This window comes from Mixophyes fleayi, chromosome 4 (genome assembly GCF_038048845.1).
Source record: "Mixophyes fleayi isolate aMixFle1 chromosome 4, aMixFle1.hap1, whole genome shotgun sequence".
NCBI lineage: Eukaryota > Metazoa > Chordata > Amphibia > Anura > Limnodynastidae > Mixophyes > Mixophyes fleayi.
The window spans coordinates 147,338,656-147,356,783 of NC_134405.1; the positions used below are offsets into that span (position 1 = coordinate 147,338,656).

The window sequence follows — 18,128 nt, forward strand, 5'->3', positions numbered from 1 at the left end:
TGCAATGGTATTTAACTGCTTGGTAGCTTGAGAACACAGCAACATCATTTGTGTGCATCATTGTGCTTGTCACTACAGCATAAAAAGAGTTATTTTTGTGATCAAACTATCGGTTGAAACATTCTGTTAAGCCAACCCCTCTAAAAGCAGCCACTTGTTTTCTGATCTAAAATAGAATTCATGATGTCCGTGATGTGTCGACTGCTGGTTATAGATGATGCTGCAGGAGGTGTTACTGCTCATGATGAGGATGTGGAGGGTGCTGATGCTGGTGGTAGGGTGCTGTTTATCCTGTTTGCTGTTTCTGCAGTCACGTGGGGCCCCTTTAAGTTTCCATTGAGAGCAGCTTGCGGTGTCACATGATGGACATGATATAATGTAACCACATCAAGGAGGGAGGCAGAGGGGAATCAGAGGCTACAGAAGAAGAAAGTATGAGGGAGATAGAAGCAAATAGATACTGCGCAGGAAAGGCTACTGCAGCTGCCAAACCCATTATCAGCCACTTGATAAACTGGAATACTTTAGCATTTGTGTTCAGTGAGGAATCTGGATAAAGCAAAAGATTAGTTTACCCAATAATTACTTATCTTACTGAAACCACAACTCTTCAGGTAAGCACCAGCTACGCACGAGCAACATAGCGCAGCCCCATCGGGCAGCATCTTACCATAGTGCGCAGAGCTAGGCTATACAACATGGTACAACACATTTTTGGAACAGCACTGACGCACTTACTGCGTATAATAACTTGAGGGCCAGAAAAAAATAATAATCAGCAAAAGGGAAGCAAAAACTGCTTACAGTGAGCTAAAGGAGAACTTTTTTCTATTAATACGGATGCTTCCATGTTGAAAAGGAGAAGTGTCAACAAGGGAGCCCTGTGTCTATAAAGCAAAGTACGACTGATCAGAGCGAGAACTTGTACGTAGAGCAGAGGGGCGCCGCAGTGCACACATGGCGCACTGACACCAGGGATGGAGAAGCACAGGAGACGGGGAGAAGTGCCAGCACATTAACTCCTGCGGAGTTATGGGAGAACCACCAAGGCTGCTCGGGAGTAGAGGGAGAAGCAGAAGCACAGCATGCTATTGGACAGCAGAGGGAGAAGCAGCAAAATCCACATCCAGCATAGAGAGAGAGAGAGAGAGAAAAGAGGGAGGAGGAGCAGCAGCACCCACTTCCAGCACAACACATGGAGAAGGAAGATACACCCACCTGCAATAACAGCAACGCCACTCACCTCCAACACAGTCCTCAGCAACTGCCCTGTCAAAGCAAAGCACCCATTCCCTGACTGCCTGTCAAACCCACCTGGATGTAAGGGACATTTCCCCTGATCACCCCACGGAAAAGGGGCAACAGCTCATCTCAGGGTGAGTTATTTACAGGGACAATCCCCCAAATATGCTTTTATATCTTTACTGTGCCATACCATAAAGTACTAACTGATCTGCATCGTCATATGTTTTCCATGCGTACACCATTAATGCGATTGTGGATTGCGATCCCTGTAATATGCTACCACGCCCCCTTTTGTTGTCCATTAGATTAGTTCGCTGAGATGTGTAATACATTTTACATATATATATATATATATATATATTTAGACATATATAAAAAAAATCCTAATCGTTCTTGATTTAGGTTTGCCCCAAGTCTTGCAATAAAATCCTAGCATGCCGTCGCCCTACAGTGCACACATCTCATTGATTTGTTTCACCAAGGTCAGTGCTGCTCCTTCCCGAGTCCGGCAGTGGATATTAATATGTTATTATATAGTGTAATGATAATGCTCCTCGTTACCAGTGGTAGACTGGATGTGACGCCGTTGTCAGCTGTGTTACTTGGGAGTAGGATGTATACCAGGCACAGTTCCTATGGCTCCCCATTTGATGAGTGCGTGTGCTCGTCATATTGAGCTGCGTGTTGTTATGGAGTAGTGTTTCCTCCGAATAGATACGTAACATGTACAAGCAGCAGCCGCATGCTCTGACCCACTGGACTAGTTGTTGTGTTTACAGACACTGCGTGGTGTCACCGTGGTGGGTCTCATCATATATTGTTACTCACATACTTTATTCGATGGGGTAGAACATGCGTGGGTTGTGTGTTGCTGGAGGTGCTACATGTGTGCAGGATGTTGTGGTGTGCAGTGCTGCATGCTGACAGTGTTTGTTGTGAACACTTCTCTTTTCTCTATGTCCGCATTCCAGCTCATGTTGCGCAGATAAAATTCAGACCTGATGTAAACAGAGAGGAGGAGCTGACACGCTCGGTCTTTCCTGTGCGCCCCTCCTCTCTCCTCTCTGAGCACATCGGGTTCTTTCTGTCGGTGCACTGTCAGATGGGAGATACACTTGCTGAGCCTGGTGTGATGTGTTACTTAGTACAGCAGCGTCTTTATTCTTTCTGATTCTCATTAATTCCATCATCAGAAAACAGAACAAAAATCAGATTTCCTACACGACTGTGTTATGGTGGTATCTATATTTACAAAGTTATTATAAATAAAATAGCAAGGTTTCTATTTGCTTGACTATGCTCTAAGGGTGGTAGGATGTTTAGACAACAAAAGTTAAATAATATTCAAATATTTAAGGATAACAGAACTGTAACCAACAAACAACACATTGCACGTTACATAATCTAACATATGAATGGGTTTTAGCAAACTGAATTATTGGTTCTTACACCTTAGGATAAGGTGTCAGAGAAAAGAACAAAACAAATACTGTAGTCATTGGACAGGATGGCATGACATGCCCTAAGACCGGTTGTCACATGGGATTAGCAAAATACCATTGGCACCGCATGCCTGTCAGGAAAGGTAAGTGGAGGATCACAATCAGTAGGTAAAGGTCCTAATTTGGGTGAAACAGTATTCCACTGTTTTCTTTTATTATTACCGTGCTTAACAATGTAACAATAGGAGCCTGGTCAAGCTTTTAAGTGTTTTTTTGCATGTAAATAAATTTAATAAAATAACTTGTAAATTCACCATGGGGTATTCAATAAATAACATTTTACATGATCGTTAATCTCGATATAAGCTTCATTGAGCCTTTTTGCAAGGATTGGGGTTATTTTTTGCTAAACATTGCCATCAGGAAGACAGGGATGCCATTTTCTACCCTATTGTTGTTTCTACCCCTTCTACATAGGACTTCAGAGACTGTGAGCTGAAGTTTCTTACTGCCTAATTGGTGAGTTGCAAAGTAGCCTCAACATTTGAAGCCCACTGGAAGACTTGCAGGATGAACAGCACAAACTTTTCTTACAATTTTATACAAGAAGTATTGGGCAGTTCCTGATGTGTTGTCACTTCAAGCAGCCTACTATATTTATCAAGCAAGCTCTTTGGCGTTTAGCAGGCAATGTTGATTCTCTGAGTTATTATTGAACATGGCTTATGCTAAAATATACTCTAAATACAGAAAGGTCAGGCAAATGATAGGTGACTTTGATGATAGATTGACAGCTTGCTTTAAGTTGACCCATTGCTTCTACACAGTGGGAAAAAATATTTTGTGGACTGAAGTCATAGTCATGTGAATGCAGCATACCAGTTTACTAAGGCCCATTGTTTAATGCCAATGACACTGCACGTCAAAATGTTATCATGTTTGACATGTGGGTCCTGAGTCATTAAGGAAAGTAAAGCAAAAAAAAAAGGAGTAAATGTTCACCGGGACAAATCATGTTACAATGCAAGGGGTGCAAATTAGTTTATTATTTTACACGTAAATTAAATACTGGCTGTTTTTTCATGTAGCACACAAATACTTGATAGCTTTATTTTTACACTGAAATTTAAAGTTAATCTAGGACATGACCAGTCACAACTATAAATCTGTAACCACATTTTAAATTTGCCCCCCCCCCCCCCCCCCCCATGCAACATGGTTTTGCCCAGATTCAAACTTACTCCTTTTTTATGCTTTGCTCTCCTCAATGTCATTAAGGTGGTGGTTAAGAAGCACTTGCTGTCTGGAGTGGGTCAGTGGATTGTCTTTCAGTGTGTTTACTATGGTAAATCCATGTGAATGGAGAAGGCAGTGCTGCAAAGCATCTCGCCAGCAAGTGAAAAAGCTGGTGGGAATGGGGTCATAGAATCTAATGGGTTCCATTTCCTTGCCTGTTAACATCCTTCACTAGCTTTAAAAAACGCTAGTAAAGCCATTTATATTTACACCAGCGCATAAAGAGCCGAAGAAACTAATCAAATTGCGAAGTGCTACACCAAGCGCTTCAGTGCTGTGATTGGTTCCTTGTAAGTGATAAGCTAGACTCTCACAAATAGTGGCTTCTGCCAAATAAAGGCTGTCATCCTTTTAGTGTCTCTATATTTGAATAAAATTATATTGTGCTTATGTTTGTTTTATTCCATGGTTACATGTATGATCTAGGCAATTTGCATTCATTTACCTATGTTGCTGCATGCTGTCAGTTTTTCATTGGCACATCACGACAACTGGTCATTAGCGTAAATCTGTTTACAAGGTCAGCGTGTGCTGGCTCTAACAGGGAGATATGAGGAATGTAATATACTGTATACTATAGTGCTTTGTGAAACTTATACAAGCAAAAAATTTCTTTTTCAATACACAAGACTAAAAGCTACAGCCTATAAAGTGGGATTAAAATGTAAGTTGTTTGAATCCTGAGGTGGCGCACAGATGCTTTACGAATTACTAATCGGTAACGTGAGTGAAGCTGATTGCACACATATATATAACCTAACACTTTAACAGATATTTAGGGAGCATCTAAAGGGACTCTGGTTGTCTGCTGGTGTTAAGGAAGGGATTTCCAATATATAAAACTGGCAGAATAGAAGTCTGGAAGGTGTGAATGGGAAGAGGCTATCAGAGAGGAGGACAGAAGGAGGTTATATGTGGAATAGAAGATTTGTCTGAATAAGGTACTTAAGATAAGAGAGGTAATGTACAACATTTATGAGGGCTTAAAGTTTAAGGGGTATATTTACTAAGCTACGGGTTTAAAAAAGTGGAGATGTTGCCTATAGCAACCAATCAGATTCTACCTGTCATTTTGTAGAATGCACTAAACAAATAACTAAAATATGATTGGTTGCTATAGGCGACATCTCCACTTTTTCAAACCCGCAGTTTAGTAAATTTAGCCCTAAGTGTTTTTCTGTCTTCTTTCTTTATAATGTCCCAGTCCCCTTCACCCCATAGTACTTCACTGGGGGTTCTTCAACCACCACATTTGCTGCTGGCTAGTTTAATAATAGAGCATCCAATGCGCTTCTAAAAAAGCAGCCTGCTCCTTGGCATAGGATCTAACCATGTCATTTATTGTCATGCCTCGGTTGCCTCCATCATCTGACCCTCAGATCAGTATTGAGTCTTGCCAGCAGAGTCCAACTGTATGGGGAATAGTATGGTGAAAGTTGGAGAGATTATTAAAAAAGAATAAGTGGTATTTATTTGTACCTGCAACATCCCAAATATTTTGTCATGAAGCCACTCCGTTAAGCAGAAGAATACTGGGGAGGATGTTGCAGTATTCTAGAGGGGATGGGATAAGTGCATGCATAAGTATTTAAGTTGTTTCAAGCGTCGGTAAACTTAGGATAAAAGTTGAGCTCCTGTGTTAATGTGGATTTATAGAAAAAGTATATATGTTTACAAGACAATGTTTACTTTGATCTCAGAAGCCAGATCATACAATCAAGAAGCCAGCAGAATATTTTAAGGAGCCAAGAAAGATGTGCAGCCATTGACATCAATAGAAGTGACTGAAAATTAGGTGGCAGCAGAACATTTAATGCACAATGTCTACCTAGCTCCTGGAATTTGTCCAGCCTTAGTTTTAGGATTGTGTTAATCAAAAGTATCTGTAGGGTAATGCTGAACAAGTGCCATCATTGTTTTGTACATGAAGCAACAGGGGGGCACTGTTTTGTTTGGATCTTTGGACTTTGTTTACTTTTTCCCACAACAAATGTTTCACTTGACTAACATTTTGTTATATAGTGCCAGCCATACTCAGCTGTCTTCTACAATTGCAAATAACCCCATAGGATAATGAACTTGTACTTATGGATAAGGTATATTTAAAGCATTATAAATATATTGGTCACATTCATTTCAATTTAATTTATGTGAAACATAATTTTCATTGTTTTTACACATAGGAAGTGAATAAAGCTTAAATAGCAATAATAATTTCAGTTAACAATTTGCAGCCGTTAAGAGAGAAAATTTTAATATAAGTGTAATGCTATTAATGTATCCTAAGTGCGATGGGTCGTGATGGATTGTACCAGTGTCAGCACCATTCTGCGATTCTGTCTCTGCATACTAGAGGTGTCCCTCACAGCAAATTTGAAATATTTGGTGGTACACTACAGCTGTTCAGTTCTACATGGTGAATTATTAGTGAAATAGTTAATGATGAGAGAAATCTGCTGAAAAAGGGGAAATGTTAATCATGAGGGATGTAGGTAAGCTGAACGAAACAGAATGTTGACTTTTTATTTTGAGCCTATTGTATGCTTTCTGTACCATTAGATTCAATCAATGGTATGTTTAAAGTTACAGGACATGTAGCTGTATCTTCCAGTGTTTTTAGCACATGGGCTCAGGAAACTACTGGTCAGCAGCCATTGAACAAGTTGTTGATTTGCCCAACTATTAACAATTATTATTTGCTAACTTGTCTCTTACCCAAGACAAAAGTCTGCTATTCTATCCTAAGGAAACGTTAAGATACTTGAAATGTTTAATTTGTTTACCATCATTAATATAATTCCTCTACACTCTAGAGAGCAGTAATGTTTTGTAGCTGGAGTACCACCATTTTTCACTGATGAGCAACAGGAAAATGCAGCTTCATCAAATCTACAGTTTTATATATAGTCAAAGGTTATTCCAAGATATCAAAACCCTGTAGGAAGTTATATTTCCAGTTTTATTAAAATGAATTTATTAAAATGTTTTTTTCCCTTTAAGTTACCATGCATACACCCTGGAAGTGAGGTCTAGACGTATCAGTTCCTCAAAGATAATCTACTTCCTGTTTTTGTGGGAGGTTTGGGAATTGGAGCTTCTATGGTAGTTATTGTCCACTGAAAAAAATAGCAGAAGTTGAGATAATGTGTTTTGATGCTGAATTTAAGAAAATAAGCTGTATTCTGTTCACAGATTGCACCATTTATTTCCGTTCATTTAATGCCAGCATTAGTCATTGTTCATTGGTGCAGACATAATGAATCATTTACAATGGACAGGGGCTGGCTGGGGAGGGGGGCACCTGCCTCCTCGGCTGGTCCCAGCCTGGGCAACCTTGGACTGAGCTACCTGCATTTATTTTCCCTTTAAAATGTTTCGAATAGGCTGCTCAGCTGAGTCTCCCCCTCCCACTTCTCGGGCTAAAATTTGCCAGCCAGCCCTTGACAATGGCTCTACAAACCTTTTCTACTTTCTTAGATATATGAAGCTCCTGTGAAAATGAACACTATTTTATAATTTAATGTTCTGCAAGCTATATTATTACTTAAAGTGCTATTTTCTATTGCATACTTGTGTATGCTAAAATAAGTAAACATCACTGCTGTGAAGTTCAGTTTCATAATAATGACTTTGGATTTGAAAAGTATACAGAAAGAAGTTCCCGTGACAGCAGAAGTAATTTGCTCTGCTTATTAGCAATAGGCGGAGAATATAGATCTAACTGCAAGAGAACAAGGTAGTGCATCTTGGACTTCTAAAGTGGAATCGTTTTCTTAGAGCTGTGATAATTTAACCAATTAACTAATAGACTTTGAAGTAAACACACTTTTAGGACAACTATAATATTTTTTTCTTTAAAGGGTTGCCCATCTTGGGTCTGCTCCACTTCTATGCTACCCCCTAGACTAGTATATAAGTGGAGGTCTCTCTCATGGGACCCCGACCATTATGTGAGAGTAACCACTGGGAAGGAGAAGCTGCATCCATTTGGAACAAAACATTGGGGTTCAAAGGGACATTTGCACAGGACATGAGGTGTATAAACATGTCATCTAATTGAATAAACCAAGCAGACTTCCAACCAGAATGTCTAGGATGGGAGAAAGTTCTTGAATACTTAAAAGCACAACTCTTCAAAATCCAGAAGCAATAAGTGGCAGGCACTACTAGGTAATCCATGGGGGCCATAAAGGTGGGGTTTTAGTGTCAATCTATTTAAAGGGGATTCTGTTATAAATATATCTGTGGGTACTATTATCGATCATAGTAATATATTGATCTTCAAAACAGGAAAAGAGGTTTGATGGCATCCTTATGTGGTTTATAAACATGTCATCATATTATCAGGCAGAGTTGTATATTTCCATTGTTCGTGGATATGATTTAAAGCAAGAGCACCGTAGAACTGGGTCATATCCCAAGACTACAAAAAACACAAATCTGCCTGCCAATGTAAAGACTTGGCTGAAAAACACATAAGGAAGCCAGCAACATAAAATAGTAAAGTTACAAGTGGGCATGTACAAGCCTAAAATTTTAAGTTTTTCTGAAGCTGGAAACCTTCATTTAACCTTGTTTCCAAACCAGCTAGATATATTGATACTATCTGCTGAAAATGTAGCTATATTCAAAGTACAATGGTAGAAAAGTTCAGGCCTGTGCAGATGGACAGTTATTTATTATATGTTTTTTTTGCCCTATAAAAATTGTTAAAAAAGCATATAATTACCTTATGATAACATTACAAGCTGATTAATTGCATTATGTTTTTTTCTATATTTTGTCCAGTTTTAAAGATTATATACTGCTTTAAAGTAAACACAATTAAAACATGCATTTTTGTTGATAGTGTATAATAATAAACAGATTGAAACGAACGTGTTTTAACATGTATTTTTATGGTAGAAAAAATCCTGTGTGCATATCCCTTAGAGATCTATCATCAATATAAATGCTATTAGTGAAATCAGGTGCAATAAAAGCAACTAGAGTTCAAGTTAAGAGTAAGTTAAATTACTATACATGAGTTTACACAGAATAGCCTAATATATCTATTTTTTATTAATGCAAGTGGAGCAACTGAGGAGAAATTAAAAATGTATATAGAATATCTAAATTAGACCTACTGGTAAAAGCAGCCCACAGTCAATTCTACAGTAAATGATGCTCCTAAAATAGTCAGACGAGTCCTGTTTTTCACTATTAGCAGCCCTCTTACCTGTAGGACAGAATGTGTCCACTAGTACTTGACTGCCCCCATATTTTGGTCACAACACTATAGCTAGTGGCCAATATGAGTACCTGGCACAAAAGACCAGCAAACATAGTCTGATAGGCAGGGCCAATCGAGTCGATAAAGACAGTAGAAAAGCATCAGGGGAAAGCAAATTCAGAAGAAGGCAGAGGTCAAAGGCAAGAAGCAATGGTTCAAAATCTTATGGTTAAATATGCTAATCCTACAATGCGGGCCTATGTGATACCAGGCCTGGACTTATAAAGGCAGTGAGCATCAATTAAAGTGCAGGTCATGTCATAATAAATGTGAACATGTCTGCCTAAGTTCACAGAGCAACAAGAAGGATATATTTGCGAGTGCTTAGACCTAAGACGATGCCAACCAAGTAAGCACATTAAACAAGTCTAGTTTCCCAGATTTTTGGGTACCATGGCTGCAAGACCAAACAACAAATATATTGAAAAAAGGATAATTGTCGGTACTGATCTGGCAGGAACTACAATGATAATGAACGTTGCCCTTGTTGATGTTTCATAAGAAACTGGCTGCAGTGATGGTCTTAATTGAAAGTGTATTTGAGAATAACTTTCACCTTATATTGTGTTTTCCACCATCAACTGGCGCCATTTCTATTGAAGGAAACAGACAGATACATGTAGAATTTATGACAGTACATTAATATTGTTCTGTTGGCTTGTGGTTTACTATGTTTAATTAACACACTATGAGGGTATTCACTTAGGAGCCTCGGGGGATGTTCGGTACCTGAAACCTTGCTTATGTTTCTTCGCACCTCATAGATGTTCTGGGTAATATAATACTACGGGACCTCATGCTGAATTGAATTCCCCCCTTTTGAGTTGGAAGCATATTAAAAAAACAACTCAACTAAAACACATTTAAAAATAGTGTATTTAATCCCATATACTGAGTCGGAGGCATCTCGGGTAGCATATGGGCCAGGTTTATGTCAGTGATTTGATAGCGAAAAAGGCACTCGCTATTAGATTTTATTTATATAAAAGGGAATAAAAACAGCCGTTATAATCTTCCTTCTCATGAAAGTAAGATTCATTCTATAAACATTCAATATAGGCATGACAAATGAAGAAAGCACTGTCCGCTTCAGAGTTCAATCTGCACTCCACCAATCAGAAGTGGCTAACTAGTGCTGGCGACTATTGCCATCATCAGTGTGTATTTGCAACAGCTCTCAGGCACCCGCAAATGAAAAGCTACTGACAGGCGTAATTGTGTCTCCGTGTGAGTCTGCCTCATTTATGTGAACACGTCCTTATTGTGGCCAGACTGCGTTTGCACACCTCTTGCACACCCTGTTCTACCTCTAAGAAAAAGAAGGAGCAAGTGTCAGATCTGGATGTAGTTGTACACCTGTTTTTGTGGGCATAGACCGTACAAACATATTTTATCAACTCAGCATAAGCCCCTTTATGTCAGTGTATCCTTGAATTTGGAAGTTTGCCTGCACTATTCTTTTTTTAAGCTATTCTGCCACTGATACCTAATCATATTGTTACCGACTTCTCACAGTCTCAATAGTATAAAGCTTGAAAGTTTCTTATCTGATTTGCTACCCTATACTTGTTTCCATTTATTTCCTGTTTTCTAAGTTTCTTAGAATAGATATACCTTTGAAGTGGTTTCTATATTTTTGAAGTGTTTCTAAAGTTTTTAAAAGATTTTTTTTTTTTAGGTTTTGTATGTTGCAGAAGACAGTAAAAGCGTGTTAAGTGTGTTTATATTAATAACATTAATGTCATATACAAACTATTCTAGACAGCCAATAAGTGTAAAAGGATGAAATAGAAGGTGCTCTTCATATATCACTTCTGGTACTAGAAGGGCTGGAGCAGTCAAAATCACAATGTAATTAATGAATGCACCATCGGAGTTCCAATTATTTTAGTGCCATATATTTTATTCCCACCATGTGTTACTTTCTGGCTTTAGACAAATACATTTATGATCTTTAGAAAAATCAGTTTGCAAGTTAAGAAATTTTGCAGGACTATTATTGCATACACGCCACATGGTTAAAAATGAAGGGTTGCTTAGAATTATAAGTTAGAATGGACAGTGCAGTTTTTAAGATGTGTGCCTAATTCTGAAACATTTATTTATTGCCAGTTATTTATACACCAATTAGCCACAACATTAAAACCACTGACAAGTTAAATGAATAGCATTTTATCGTGCTGCAATGGCACTTTTCAAGGGGTGAAATATATTAGACAGCAAGTGAGCAGTTCGTTTTTGAAGTTGATGTGTTGCAAGCTGGAAAAATGGGCAAGTGTAAGGATCTGAGCGACTTTGACAATGGCCAAATTGTGATGGCTTTATGATTTGGTAAGAGCATCTTCTAGCGCAGGTCTTGTGGGGTGTTCCTGGTAGGCAGTTGTTAGTACTTTCAAAAAGTGGTCCGAGGAAGGACAACTGATGAACCAGCCACAGGTTCATAGGCGTCTAAGGCCCATTGATGCATGTGTGGAGCAAAGGCTAGCCCGTCTGGTACAGTCCCACGGAAGAGCTACTGTAGCACAAATTGCTAAAAAATTAATGCCTGCTATGAAAGAAAGGTGTCAGCTTGCTGCGTATGGGACTGCCCATGCTGAGGCCTATCTATTGCCAGAAGCGTCTACAATGGGCACGTGAGCTTTGGATCTGGACCATGGAGCAATGGAAGAAAGTGACCTGGTCTGATGGATCACATTTTATTTTACATCATGTAGACGGCCGGGTGCATGTGCTTTGTTTTCCTGGGGAAGAGATGGCACCAGGATGCACTATGTTGAGAAGGCAAGCCGACAGAGGCAGTGTGATGCTCTGGGCAATGTTCTGCTGGGAAATCTTGAGTCCTGGCATTGATTTGGATGTTACTTTGACATGTACCATCAGCCTAAACATTTTTTCAGACCAAATACACCCCTTCATGGCAATGGTATTCCTTGATAACAGTAGCCTCTTTCAGCAGGAAAAGGCACCCTGGCCTACAAATTCCCCAGATCTCATTCCAATCAAGCATCTGTGAGATGTGCTGGAAAAACAAGTTCAAGCCATGGAGGCCCCACCTTGCAACTTACAGGACTTAAAGGTTTTGCTGCTAACATCTTGGTGCCAGAAAAAAACAGGACACCTTCAGAGGTCTTGTGGAGTCCATGCTCCGACGGGTCAGAGCTGTTTTGGCGGCGCGAGGGGAACCTACACAATGTTAGGCAGGTGGTTTTAATATTGCGGCTGATCGGTGTATAGCATCATCATATTATGTAGGGCTGTACAGAGAATTTTTAATCACTCGTGTCGGTCCCAGGCCCAGCTCACAGTTTAAATTCTCTTACACACAAACACACACACTAGAGTCCATGTTTGTCAGCAGCCAGTTAACCTACCAGTATGTTTTTGGACAATGGGAGGATATTGGAGCACCAAGAGGACATCTGCGCAAACAAATGGAGAACATACAAACTCTTTATCCATATTCCTCCTACTCCAAGCCCATCTACCACATAATCTCACAGCTTTATTTTGGTAAAAATTCATCTAAAATCGGATATAAATGTAGAAGTAATATTCTGGATGAGGAGACGTTTTCTATTGAAATATATATCGCTCACTAATTTTATATTCTTAGAATTTGCTGGTGGAGGAGTTGGTATTTGGGTCACAGTATCATTTATTTTTGAGCTTTACAATTAGTAGGAGAACATGTATTCTATAAAGAGTGTACAGTTTAAATAGAAAGTGGAAATAAAAGTTACTACATTTGTATGAAAAAGCTTCTTATCGGACTGATCTTAGTGGATTCATTTTCTATGTACTCCTCTCTTGTTCATTTCTTGAGAGTTTTTTTTTTTTTTTTTTTTTGCTGTAAGACACAACAGGTAAAATGTATGTAAAGGGAAACGAACATTCACCAGAAGATGTATATGTTTTTTGTACAAATGTCATGCGTGGATTGTATGCTCTCTCAAAGGAAGGCTGTTCACTGTGTAATTGTTTGATAATTTCATGGTGCCTAGCAGGAAATCCAGGGTTTAAAACTGAAAAAAAATCAACAGAGAAACAAAAGGTAGTGTTTAAGGAAAATAATATAATTACCCCTATTTTCAAATCACAATGATTTCTTGAAATATGATGGTTGGTTAGTTCCAATTTCCATCATATTTGTAGCTTTCAAATACATTCATTCATACGCAGGATGAGATCTTCTTCAAAACCCATCAGAACAAGCACCAGGTAGTTTAGAAAAAGATTGAAAAGTCCTTTCCTACAAAATAGACTGATCCATGTTTCTATTCAATAAGAAATAGAAATGATTCAGTGATTTATAATGTGAATGTGAAGTGGGTGATTGTCAGTCATTTATTTTTCACTGTTTGCTATGTCATTGTTTTCTGAATATATTTTATTATTGAAGTGCTACAAGGATACAGAGAATCATAATACAGAAAACACAATCGTGAGTATTTTCAGCAACTCACAATCTCTGGTAGATTTAATGACAAGTGAGGCTTTTAGGATGAACGCACTTAAAGGGCGACAGGGTTTGTAGTAAGCTGAAGGGGTTAACATAGGGTTGGGCCCGACCAATGGTAGCTCCCGTAGGAGGGACCTTGATTGATATAGTAGGCTGTACTTCCTGGTCTGCCTCATTGCACATCACGAGATCCCACCCACCCACTCCTCGTTTTGAGTATTTTTAGGCTAATGTTGCGGTAGGAAGGCACTGCGTTCAGCGGCTGATTTGTAGTTGGTCGTAGGTCACTGTCCCCTTGGAGGCACCAGTAACTCCCTTTTTGGTCCTTCGGTGAGGAGGGTCCCTGTTCGGCTCGGTGAGGGAGGGCAGCGTGAGTTTTAAAGGGGCAGTCACTCTGACGCCAACTCAAGCGCAAGTTATGATGGGATTTGTTCCCCGTGGTTGTGGACTTACGGCAGTTTGCGCCAGTCCACTTGTGATCTAGTGTTATCAGCTTGAGAGCTGTTTCGCAGTGCCCTTTCTCCGCCACCATAGGTCTAGTTAAAATAAAATCATAATAAAAGTTCTGGCATTTTTTAATAACTTATACATCTCTCCGTGTGTTTATTTGCATGCAAAATGTTTAGATTTTAAGGTCGATGTGAAGTTTATGGGAACATACACAGTGAGCCCTTTAAGCCTCTCTGTTCTGTAGGTATCAAGATCAAAGTGGAAGGGAAATATGGAGATTAAAGAATGAGGATGGGGGGCACAAAGGGGGGCCAGAAGGGGCCCACTCAACCCCAGGCCCAACAAGAGAGAGATGAGGCTAAAATTTAATTCATATGAGAATTTATCAGGGAAAGGAGGAGAATTTAAGTTGCCATATATCAAGAGAGGTCAGCTTGTTGGAGGTGGAGTGGAAAAGAGAAGGTGACTCTAGGGTCATGCAGCAGTTTAGAGGGAGGGTCCCTAGATTGGTTGAAGTGGTTTACTTGTAAAAATTGGTGGAAGGATTTATGTGGCAACTGCAACCTAGCTTGCAAATCAGGGAACTCAGTCGCGCTTCCCAGAGGTGTAAGATTATTTAGGTATCTGATAATTTGTTTTATCCTGCATCTAGCGTATGGCCTGGTGGAATCACTGGATTCATCATCGTCATCAGCTATTTATATAGCGCACACTAATTCTGCAGAGCTGTACAGAGAACTCACATCAGTCCCTGCCCCATTGGAGCTTACAGTCTAAATTCCCTAACATACACACAGACAGAGAGAGACTAGGGTCAATTTAATAGCAGCCAGTTAACCTACTAGTTAGTATGTTTGGAGTGTGGGAGGAAACCCACACAAAGAACATATAACCTGTGGGGAGAACATACAAACTCCACACAGATAGGGCCATGTGCAGGAATTGAACTCATGATCCCAGTGCTGTCAGGCAGAAGTGCTAACCACTAGGGCACCGTGCTGCCCGGGTTATACCATAGCAAACAGATCGACTGCACTGCATTGTAAAGGGAAACTTCCCTTTACAATGCAGCGCCGCTTGAAATTTAATCGCCGAACACGCTGAACATGCGGGTGTTGAAGAACCTGCATGTTCATACATTTACCCCAATGTGTTGGCCTGTACTCAATGGGATTCCTTAGGCACCTTCCGGGCCCCTTTTAGAAAAATGGTAAAATGTATAAATGTGGCACATAAAATAATGGCAGTTTCCATGACCTCTTACACTTATGAACCATTTAAAACAAATGAGGCTCACTTCCCAAGAGGATGGGCCACATTGCAGCCTGCCCAATATTCTTAACAGCATATGTGGGCACTGCCCTCTTCTCCCTATCAGTAAGAAGTACTGAAGAACAGGAGGGAGGCTCCTGCATACTGGACACACTACATTGTGGCCCCACTCCAAGGTGAACATGTGGTGGGGAAATATTTTAGTTTCTGACACTCACACAAAATGGCAATCTTGGGCCTGATTCATTAAGGATCTTAGCTTGAGATACTTCTTATTTCAGTCTCCTGGACAAAACCATGTTACAATGCAAGGGGTGCAAATTAGTATTCTGTTTTGCACATAAGTTAAATACTGACTGTTTTTTCATGTAGCACACAAATATCAACTTTAAATTTCAGTGTACAGATAAGCTATCAAGTATTTGTGTGCTACATGAAAAAACAGTCAGTATTTAACTTATGTGCAAAACAGAATACTAATTTGCACCCCTTGCATTGTAACATGGTTTTGTCCAGGAGACTGAAATAAGAAGTATCTCAAGTTAAGATCCTTAATAAATCAGGCCCCTTGTCACTAAATGTATAAAAATCCTGTTTCTCACCCTGGTATCAGCCCCACTTTAAGGTTTGTGATCATGAAATAAGTGATGGCAGGATACTCACCATGCACATTTCCATGTAGACTCGCTATCCAGCAAATGGTTGCGCAGAGTGCTGGCAAGTATCCAACCAACAACAGCAGCTTGGAAAAATAAAGTATAATGCGTTTACCTGCACAGGGTAAAGGCTTTGCATGAAAGCACTCTGCAAGTGGACGTGTACCTTGTTATGTGCTAATGGGACAAATAGTATATTAACATTAAGGAATGCAAAAAACTACTTGGTTGTTTTACACATATATTAACTTTCCTAGACTGTTTTGTATGTATAGAAAATCCTACTACCTTTATAATAGCTGAATATCATTCTCTTGTTTAAATAGATAAGAAGGATATATTCTGTGCATACCAAGTATTAGTAACAGGTTCCCTGTGGGAATTGTATTGATATTATGAAGTGATCACTCAGACCTGATTTGTTTGTGCTAGGATACTTCCAGAAAATTCCAATTCGTTAGTACTTTTGTTTCCTTTCATCAGTTTATTCTCCTCTCACATCTCCTCTCATTTTCCTTTTTATTCATTTACTTATAATGCAGTTTCCTCCTTCCTTTTACACGTTGTGTTTTTTTTGTTTGACCAAGGCAGCCCAGAGCATTCATAAAAATATTGGAGATGCAAAGAACGTATTAAGTGATTACATAATGCGTCATGCCTCAGAATTCTTCTTCAAAGACCCTTTGTTCTCCGTCTTGTTTTCAAGATTTCACGTTACTGTTGAAATATTTCCCAAAGCATAGTGAAACCAGACTCTGCTTTTTTTTCTTTATACAGCAACTGCTAATTTTGATTTAAAAAAAAAATAAAAAAAAAATCGAACGTTTTAACAGTGAGACAATAAAGTTGTTTAGTAACTAGGTCTAGTTAGCCTATCAGGTGCCTGTAAGTGTACCCTTTTAATGGATTGTCTGATACATGTAATAGAAACATCCTCTTGTTTATTTTTGCTGCTTAACACAAGGGAGCAATCTGTCAGTGTTCATGCATCATGACGGTCTAGGAGACATTTACCCTTTTAACGCACAAGCATGGCAAAAAGGGTAAAAGACCAGTAGTGTTCCTGTAAATAAAATTGATAACTTTACCAAATTATCATATTTTGTTCTAATGGTGGCTGGAAGGTCAGACAGGCAAACTCTGGTGATGTCATGTAGAATTGTTGGCATGGGATCAGGTTACAAAAATATAGATAATTTTTAGGTTTTGTGGCTGGATCCACCTTTCTTCACGCATAAATAAGAAATAACTTATTGTATCAATTTAACTTTCATATTGGCACCATGCTGCTGATATTATTGTAAATCATAGTGGCCTACCCTCCAGGAATGTCCGGGAGACTCTGGAATTTCTGGGAGTCCTCCTGGACTCCTGAGAGAGCGAGGCAACCTCCTGGTTTCTAATCGCCACCTATAGTAAAGTAGGGGGGGGGGGGCTAGGATGTGAATTACGCATCGTCGTGGCCCTGCCCCCTTTTGAGAGAGAGAGAGAGAGAGAGAGAGAGAAAGACTTTTGTGTGTTTTTGAGACAGAAAATCCCATGTTAATGAAGAGTTTGATCCGAGGCCAGTGCTTCCTTTGTCAACAGGAGGTCATCCTCCATTCTATGTGTCTGTCTGATGATAGAGATATGAACACTTTTTCCGTAATTAAACAGCATGTAATTTGGGAAATTGGTGGAAAATGGTAACTTGTTTTATTAAGATTATAATTATCACAGATAAAATTGAGCACAATATCAAAATATTCAACTATAATCCAAATAAACCCTCAGGTCAGTCAGGCAGGAGTTACAGATACATATCACATATAATTGTCACAGTAATTGACAGAATTCCACACAGTAAAACCACCAAGTCAGACAAAAATCTAACTAGAATAGAAAGTCTCTCCCCATATGTTAGTATACCAGCAAAAACATTTATTATAGTTCGTACCATATAAGTATTATCTTCTCGGTTAATAAAGGAACATATTTTGGAAACTCTAACTGAAATTAGGAAAGTCTCTTTATTTGTAGTCAGCAAACGAGTCCCA

General features: G+C 39.3%; 1 long non-coding RNA gene across 2 annotated transcripts in view; it reads left to right on the forward strand.

The window, feature by feature from the left end:
- Positions 1-241: 241 nt before the first annotated feature.
- LOC142152194 (uncharacterized) overlaps positions 242-18,128 on the forward strand; it is a 79,913-nt gene continuing 62,026 nt past the window's right edge. The window contains exons 1-2 of one of the 2 annotated variants that reach the window (XR_012691303.1): positions 242-1,376; positions 3,165-3,206. This is a non-coding gene — a long non-coding RNA (uncharacterized LOC142152194). The remainder of the gene's footprint in view (positions 1,377-3,164; positions 3,207-18,128) is intronic. The other variant, XR_012691302.1, reaches the window with a different exon arrangement.